Source organism: Protopterus annectens, chromosome 4.part0 (genome assembly GCF_019279795.1).
Source record: "Protopterus annectens isolate FY-2018-M chromosome 4.part0, PAN1.0, whole genome shotgun sequence".
NCBI lineage: Eukaryota > Metazoa > Chordata > Ceratodontiformes > Protopteridae > Protopterus > Protopterus annectens.
This window is the reverse complement of record NC_056733.1, coordinates 379,350,257-379,360,370: the sequence shown is the minus strand read 5'-3', so window position 1 is coordinate 379,360,370 and position 10,114 is coordinate 379,350,257.

The window sequence follows — 10,114 nt, the reverse complement described above, 5'->3', positions numbered from 1 at the left end:
GGATGCTGGCTATGCACTGGAGCCGTGGCTGATGACACCCGTCAGAAACGCACACACACCTCAACAGGAACGCCATAATGAGGCACACGCACAAACACGTAATGCAATAGAGCGTGTGTTTGGGCTGCTCAAGTCACGGTTCCTGTGCCTGGACACATCTGGTGGAGCCTTGCAGTACTCACCAACTACATGTACCCAAATTGTCATGGTATGTGCTATGCTACATAATATGATCCTGCGAAAACAGCTGCAGCAGGACCAGCATAGGCCTGGGCCAAACAGCCCCCCACCATTGCCAAGGCCATCACAGGCAGAGCATGACTCAGAGGAGGAACAACCTGAGCCTGCCCCAGTAGGCAGAAGGAGGCGTGCCCAGTATGCTTTGGCCTTGGCAAAGAGGCAATGCATAGCACATACACTGGCTCAGTAGGAACTCTGGAAATTATACCCCCTCTCCGACTCGCCCATAAAGTAAAAGGGATGCCTAAGTTGACACTACCTGCTTCCAAACATGTGCAGGGAGTGTAGTATGTGCATCCAACATAGGCAGCCCTGCAGCACCACCTAAGGCATGAATGCCATGTGTTAAGCAATATAAAGCAGTGCTAAACAGCAATTACCACCATGTAGTATATGCAAACAAAATCACACACACCAACTAGCACAACTGTGGTCAATGTTCAGTAATATTGGGCAACGTCCAGCAATGTTGGTGAACATTGAGCAATGTCGGACAAGCCTGGTCTAAGTAAGGCATAGCTGAACAAAAGCCAACATGATCATATTTGCTTAATAGGCCCTTAAGCAGTATGGACTGCTCAGTATGAAAATATAAAGCAGTGATGGGCCTCATACCCAGATTACTGTGCACTATAGCCAAAGTACTGAACCACTAAACCATGACAGTATTGCAGTGGTCCACCTGTATGACAGAATGTTGATAAGTCTATGCAAAGTATTCCATGGAAACCCTGCAGGCACAGCATAATTCTTGTTGAGTTATGACACAAAGGTGAGTCCTGCAGTGAGAACAGAACCTGACTTCCAACACACACAGTATAAATGTTAATATTGGTCATGTTCGCACACATCAGCAAATGTAGTGGACCTCAGATAGCAACATACTGAAGGGTCACTCTGGGCATGCTCACACACTTGAATAAATGAGACAAATGTCAGGCAACAAAGCATGTAATGTCAGAACTGGGCATGCTCACACACTTAGGCCATGTCTGAGTACAGCAGTGGGCCACGCATATCTGGCAGTTGCATGTGTTAACCCAGGAACCTGTCACTATACAGCAATCCGCCCTGTGCACACAGTTATATGACAACAGACACATCTATAATATAGTGGAACCCTGTCATAATCAAATATGTTCTGCAGATACTGAAGTTCTTCATGGAAACTGGTAAAGCAAAGATGATAAAGACCTGCAAACAGTATCAGCAATAAACATTGTGCATCTTGAACATTAGGGCATGTACAAGCCTTGCCAGAGTGTGTTTGGCATTCGCAACCCTGTCAGATTACTACACTGTGTGTGTGAATAGTAGGTCACACAAGATAGCCCATGTACGTTTATGCTAGTGTGCCTCTGTCTAGCAGGGACACAGAAGATATCCCAGGGGTAAATATACAATCACCCATACAGTCGTCAAGATGTCTCCAGTAGGTGGTCAGTGGGTGGCTCTGCCTATGTGAAACTGGGATTACATTCTGTAGTGAGTGGAGCCTCTGGGATAAGAATCTGTCCCTCCACAATGTCCTATTAACATCTGTGCTGAGGTATACATCCCTGCAGTGTGTAGCTCCAAGGGAGTTGGATATCCTGAGGTGGAGCATGTCCAGTAATTCTGGTTTGGGTATAGCTGTAAACAACAGGCACACATCATATCTGAGTAGGTGGTAAGCGATTGAGTAGAGCTGGAGTTACTGCATCTGAACTATGCAGGGCATCTGTGTGAGTCCCTAGATCTGCTTGGTGAGGACCGTCCGTGGCCAGTACAGTTGCTGCAGGTGTCAGGTAAGGTACACCCCAAATGTGGTATTGTAACCAAGCATGGATGTGATGAGTATAGGGGCACAATGACCTCACTCGATCTAGATGTGAAACCATATGGGATAAGGTGGCACACATAGAAGGTATGTCCAACCACCTTGGCAACGTGAATGTTAAAGATGACTGTACGAACAAGTGATGTCCCCAAACCCCTAACAACTCCTACCGTATGTAATGGAGTACTACCTATGTGGTAATGTGTGGGCACATTGTTACTCCCAAAGGGGATGACTATGCAACTAATGGCATTTAGCTGTAGTCCATGGCTCAGGCACCAGTCATCCATCTCTGTGAGACCCTGACTGAGTATGCATGTGGCAGCTGGAGAGTTGATCGTGGCACCCAGTTTGCAGTCAAGTGCAAACATGTTCAGCCATATTCCCCCTGTGATAGCCAGTACGTAAGACAAATATATACTGAACAAGAGAGATCCCAGGACCAAGCTGTGTGGGATGCCATGTGTAACTGGTGTATAGTCAGACATGGCACCTGCAATCCTGACCATGTGGGTGCTATCCATGATCTAGGTATCAATCCATTGTGTGAGATATGTGTCCAAATTGACGCTGGTGAGCCTATGCATAATGACCCAGTGGGTTATTGTGTTGAATGGTTTTGCAAGGTTCAGGTAGGCTGTGTGGGCAGCTGTCCCTATGTCGATGAACCTGTTAGCCATTTAAAGAATACCTACAGGTTCAAGAAGCAAGATCTGCCCACAACAATGCTGAAATGAGTAGGACACAGTGTCTGCAGGTTCCCGATGTCTATGTGTAGGAGTCCTATGACAATATGCTCCATAGCTTTGCAGAACAGGCTACATAGGCTTATAGGGCAATATTGTCTGTGGTCCGTTGTGGCACCAACTCTGTGGAGAGGGACCACTGTCCCAGTATGCCATTCCTTGGGTACATATCCTGTGGTAACTCTGATATTGAACAGTGATGTAATGTGAGGGTTGCGTTTGTCATGATGCTCGTGTATGATGCAGGCTGGTCACATTAATACTGTGATGTACGCTGTGGGGAGGGCAGCACTCACCTGTTACTGTGGGATGTCAGGGAGGTTATACTCTGTTGGGATGGATAGTTGCTCCTTAGGGGGGATGGGTGGGAGACATCTGCACTGAACCTGTTTGTGAGGATGTAGGCAATGCCAGTGGGTTCAGGGTAGGTTTAGTCAGTATGCAGTAACTCACAGCATATCAGTGAGTGTCCACCCAGGATTCTGACAAAACTGAAGAAGGCCATGTGATAGTCCTATGTGTCAGGTGCAATTGTCTGGTAGAAGCAGCCCTTAGAAAAGTCCATGAGTGATTGTAGCTGTCTGCTAGTACAGATCACAGATGGATTGTGCTCTATCATGTAGTAGCGTCCTCCTGATGTTGTGGCTGGGGTCTATCAGACAGGTCCCCTGCCAATGTAGTAGTGGGTCTTGTTGTTATTTGGGATAGCAAAATCTATGCAGTCCACTAGGTGTCCATGGAATGTGCATGTAAAGGATGTAGCAGTGTGAGCCATATATGCCACTGTCTCAGGATCTCTGAAGGATACCACCATGCTTCGGTGAAGTGAGATGTTGGCTCATGAGAAGTTCATGAAGTACCATTATGATTCGGTCATAGTTCATGTTGGGGTGAATTACTTGACAAGTATCTCTGTGGACTATATGAAGAGAGACATGATTGAACTCTCAGACTATGTGTCCCAGGCAGGTATGACCTTAGTCCTAAGCAGCATTCTACCTTCTTCCATGATGATATCACAGTATAAAAAAATTGATTAACTAACAATTGGCTTAGCTTCTGGAGATAGTCCAGGGGGATCTATTATCTGTCAGCCTGGATGGCATGGTCGACAGGCCATGCTGCTTTGCCAGAGATGGTCTATACCTGTCTCCTCTAGGCTTTCAGATACTGACAAAGGCACTTGCTCCCCCCATAGTGCCTTTTTTAGGCAATTTCAAAAACAACATTTCCAGTGTAACAAATTCCACGTGAGGCAAACTCAAGGTTCTGCTGCTTAAAGCTAGAAGTCTAAACATGAAGCTGCACTCCCTGGAAGCACTCCATACCTAGGAAGATGCTGACATCTGTGCAGTCACTGAGACATGGTTCAGGGCCACAGAGAGTACCCCGGCTGAGCAAGGCTACAATGTCTTTCACACGTTCAGACCTCAAAATGAGAGTGAAAGAACCAAAGGTGGAAGGGTATCCATCTTCAATTAACATCAAGTACATCTCAAAACTGGTCAAGCAGTATGACTCTCTTGAACCATCCCATATTCAATTAACTCTATTCAAAATACCCTACCACATCATTTCTAGCTATAGGTCCCCCACCATGAACCAAGAAAAGCAAATCGCCTACCTGGACTTATTGGAATCACTCTCCATACAACCCAACACCTTAGTCATGGGTGATTTCAACTATCTTTACATCAACTGGGTGACATATATGAGCACAAACATGCTTACCCAGAGGTTCCTGGACTTTGTTAATTCAAATTCTCTGAAACAAATAGTCTGCACCCCCACAAGGAGCTCAACTAGTACTCACCAATATGGGGAGTCACTGCACTCCTCCCTGTGTGATGCCTTCCCTGCTAAGGTCAGACCATAAAACTGTCTCCTTCAAAGCAAATATTGGACCTGACACCCCACAAGAGTAAGAAAACTAAAGAACTTTTCCAAAGCTAACTTCAGACTATTAAGCAATGGTATAAAATGTTTTATATCCCCCACACTCACAGACGACAGTGACTGCTATATAGAGATGTACTCAGATGCTCTGTACAAACACTTAACCATCAGTATAGACTCGGCTGTACTTGACCAGATAAAAATCAGGTTCTCCCAAGAAAACAAGCCACCTTGGTGGACGTCAAGTATAAATAGGTTATATAACAAAAGGAAGAAACTGATGTCTAAGGACAAGAGGGAACTGACTCAGCAAAAGAAAAATTCCCTCCTAAGCTTGAACAAATAAATCAGAAATCTCAAGAAATCCTCAAAAGCTAAGTATGAAGCTAAAATAATGTCTCTAACTAAGGATAATCATAAGGCATTCTTTAATTATATCTGAATCCTAAAAGGGAATGCCCAGCTTTGTGCAAAACTGGTACTAGTAGGTACCACTCCTAATGCACAGGAGGAAATCGCCAACCTGCTAGCTGACAGATTTTGTACAAACTTCACCTCCCTGGCCCTACTGGCCATACCCCAAATCATTCCCAATAACAATCTTCTGCCTAGTATCTCTAGAGATCAGGTCTTAGCTGTGCTCTCGAAGTTCAAAAACATGGTCTCAATGGGACCAGATAACATCCCAGTATGCTTATTAAGCAATCTAAAACAAGACCTAGCAGACCCACTTAGTGCTGTCTTTAACCATAGTCTAAGAACTGGTTTTGTTCCAGCAGAGTGGAGAACAGCACCAGTTATCCCTTGTCACAAAGGAGGGCCATCAACAGGCTCTGGAAACGTTTGACCCATAAGTCTAACCAGTATCATCTGCAAGGCCATGGAAAAAATCATCATGGACCTTACCAAGGTCATAGATGACCTTCAAATTCTAGACCTAACTGAATTTGGATTCATTAAAGATAGATCATGTTTATTAAACCTGGTGAACTTCAAGAAAGTCACCAAGGCCCTAGATGAAGGTAAAACAGTGCATACCACCTATATTGACCTGGTCAAGGCTTTTGACACAATCCCCACTCAGGTCTTAAAAAGTCTTTCAGCTTTTCCTGGTTAGTCACCACAGCAGAACTCTGGTCCACTAATAACTGGCAGTGAATTTTTACAGTGCAGAGTTGCCAGCCTGATGCCCAACCTTCAAGGAAGGCACACCCATTCATGGACGCACCTACCTGCATGTCTTTAATGTCTCTCAGCCACAGGGAGGACATACAGACTCCACACAGAAGGTGCTCCAGCCGAGAATCGAGCAGAAAAACCTCTTGCTGTGAGGCAACAACGCTAACCGCTGCACCACCACAGCCTACCACAATCCCCACTCAGGTATCACTAAAAAACTCTTTCAGTTAGAGATTAACTCTTATGTCACTATATGTGCAGCCAGTTGGCTCACCCACAGAATATATACTGTCAAAGCTGATGACTCCACCTCTACCTGTAGACCCATCACCACAGAGTACCACAAGATTCTGCTCTGGATACTTTACTGTTCGGAATCTACTTCTTGGAAGTCCGGGCTAAATTAGACAGCCTTGGACTTACCAAGTTCACTGATGATTACAAACTGGGTGCAATCATTGTGTCCCCCAATGATGTTAACACACTACAGGAAAGGCTAACACAGATAAATGACTGGTGCAAAGCAACTATCTAAAACTAAATACAAAAAAGTGCATTATTATTCCTTTTGGCAAAGTATAATTCCTCACTAACTACAGTATTGACAACACCCCCTAAGCTCAAACCTAGTGGTACAAGACCTAAGAAGACATGTAGATAGCAATCTGAACTTTGACCATCAAGTTTCTTCTGTGGTAAGGAAAGCATTCTACATTGCACATCTCATAAGTACGGGCGTCACATCTAAGTCTAAGGATGTTATAGCCCCACTATACTTGACCCTCATCAGACCACTACTAGAGTACAATGCTCCCTTTTGCATGTACCTCCAAATACACCTGCAGAAGCTGGAGAGACCACAGAGGTTCCTCACCAAGAAAGTACAGGGCCTGCAAACCATGACGTACATGGACAGACTAAAAGCCCTGTCACTGTACTTTGTATCATATAGGCTGCTGAAAGGAGACTTGTGCCTGGCCTGCAGGGTAGTCTCCAACCCTGCCCTAATGGATATGCTTCACATACACAAATCAAGTGGCACAAGAGTCACTGGCTCTAGGGATCTCAACCTTCCTGTGACATTAACAGAGCATGCTGAAGAGACAAATATGTCTCCCAGACACTGCTGGCCAACAAATATCCAATTCACATGAAGCAGAGCACGTCACTGAACCTATTCACGTGCAACCTGGACAAATGGATGGGAGACTGCAAATTCACCCCAGGGGTGGACCCATGTCCATCATGCATATGGGGAGTCAGTGCTGACCCTAGACTAGCTCTGCAAATTATATTCACTTAATAAGGACAGATGTGGCAACTTGGAATTAAAATGGCTAGGCTTGTAAGGGCTCTAGGGCCACTAGCCTAGCAACCTCCTATGAACCTATATGTGGATATCTACTGTGTCTGATATGTATAACATGTATATGTATATATATATATATATATATATATAGAGAGAGAGAGAGAGACAGCTAAAGTCAGCAATAACTGTGAGTCAGGTTACAGTCATGTAGAAACAGTGGAGTTTGCTATGGGTTTCTGGGGGGAGCATACAACTGCAAAACACTTTTTTTTTTAATGAGATTTTTTTAATCTGCAGTTGTGAAGGGAACTGTTCTCTTTTTTTGTTTGTTTCATTCATATTGTGATACTTATCAAACTTCTTTTCTTTCCATTCCTCACATACAGGCAATTCTGGATTGCAGACTGCCAGCCCACCTGTACATAGTAAGCAGATATTTGTTTAATGTTAATACTGTATAAAAGATAGTTTCAGGTCTATATGACAGTAAAGCTTTTGTAGTTTTGGATCTGTTAGGAAGTTTAACACACATTTATTCTAAGGAAAATGTGTGATCAATATTATTCTCCTTTTTCTGTTTGTTGTGTTTATTGCTTGTTATTATGGGTAATCCTGAGAGTTACACTGCGGAAACCCTGCTACCTGATATCAGAGTATCAGTAGCCTCTGATAATAATGGTAGTGATAAATAGGCACAGTCTGGGGGTACAGATGGTCAGTCTGATACTGAGATTATGACTCCCACATCCCCTGCCCATGTTTCAGACACAATTATTATGCCTATGCATACCCAGGACATAGAGACCTCTGATATAGGACAGGTTGAAGCTGACACAGTTGATCATAGTAGTGTGGTCACTCTGGTTGTAGAGCCAGTGGCCTCTTCCAATAGTCACCTTGAGGGTGTAGTGCCACACAGGAGGGTTGGCAGGGGTGCTCAGAGGTTGTCTGCTGTCCAGACTCTTCCTAAAGCTGGTGCATCATTAGGTGCCACCAGATGTATGGGTAGGGCCGCAGTGGAGGCACAGGCATGTTCCACCTGGACCTTGGAAGAGATAGTGCAACTAGTAAATGTTTTGCACTCTGACATGATTGACTCCCTAAACTATGTAAGCAAATCCTTAGACAGGATGAATGCCACACTGGATGGGACAGTTTCTGTGATGGAACATCTGGTGGGGTGGGGCATGCATGTGACCGGAGAGACACTATATCTTTAGATATGGCTATGCAAGATTCCCCTCCTACAGTGACACTACATCTACTGCTCCATCAGTGACTACAGTGTCCACACTCAGGCATGGTAGGCCATGGGGTTATGGTTCTGGATGTAGTCATAATGAGAGCTCGTCCAGAAAACATTGCTCATATTCAGGTAACACCCTGACTTCTAGCAAGGGCCATAGAAATAGCAGTGCAAATAATGGCAGATGTGGTTCTCATGGTTGTTGGCAATGAATCTGAACTGACTACTCTACCATGCATAACTCACACTTGTCCAAGATGCCAGGCCATAGTGCTAGCGCAGTGCTTGATTGTGTTCATGCAGACACACCCATATTGAAGAATAATAATTCACTTGCCCATAGTCTTTTACACATATGCAAACTATCTAAATGGTACTGTTAACTGCTATACATCTGTTGTTAGTGGCCCTGGACACTCTATACTGTGATAGATACATGTGTTCCATACTTGCAAACACATTCACTTAGTTGGTGTCAGTCTTGCCCCCCACTGTGTGCAAATGATGACTGTGCTCTGGCCTTTGCACATGTCTTTGTGACTTAGGGTTGCATATAACAAATGTCAGATAAATAAATAAATAAGTCTGATGCACACAGTGGATAGCTAACACTTGCTTATTCACAAGACTAGCTTTATCATTAATCAATATTTAATTCAGGGCAAAAGTTGTTGATTTCTTGTTCTTACTCATCTGAGAATGATTACTTCTATAATTGTTGAACCACATTGTATTTTGGTTAGGATTGTCATTACAACAGTGGAAGCTTTAAGTACTTCAGTCTTGCTTCTGATGGTATAGATGACCTGTTCCACGTTTTATGGATGGTGGTCAATTGAAATGCTTGTTGCACACTCGTGTTTCTAATATATAACTATGTGTTACAAGCATCTTACAGAGGAAATATTGCTGACATAATTTTAAACCTCAGACAAATGTTCTGCTTAGGGCCATATACATATTTCCACATGACAGTAATCAGTTACATAGCTTTTCTTTTCTTCTTTACAGGTTCCACACTTACCTTGCTATTACTGCAGGTAACAATTGTGTCCTTTGTGTTGTCTCTGTCTGATACTATCAGAACACTGTAATTACATGGCTAAGTAAAGGTTGTGAAGGATTACAGACAACAGTTTTCCTGTCTGTATATGTGTGGGATTTTAGGCTTTGATCTAGGTAGTCAATGTGTATGCTATCCTTTGCCTCTTAGCCAGAGCCAGGACATACTGTGCATGACTCCATCTGCCAGCACCATCTGCAGCTGGTGGTTCTCCCTCAGACTCCAAATCTGTACCTGCTGCTGCTGGCCCTGCCTGTGGTACTTGAAACTGTGGTCCTGCCTCTTGCTGTTTTTGTTGAAGCTGCTTCCTGGGATTTTATTGTGTAACCTGACACAGACTGTATTGGCACAGGTGCCAGGGTCATACCACAGTACACACCCTGATGTGTCTAGACACCCGACCAGTTTGAGCATGGACTTTGTTGTATCCTTACTTATTGACGTTGTGAGGGTTTTCATGGGTGTCATGAACCAGGGGTCCTGTGCATAACCTGCATTCTCCACTAGATGCCCTTGACAAATGTCACCCCTAACAAACCTGGTGTATGGCTCACAAATGTGCATATGTGTGAATTGTGGAAACTGCCTGGGTTACCTGTATAGACATTGTAGATGA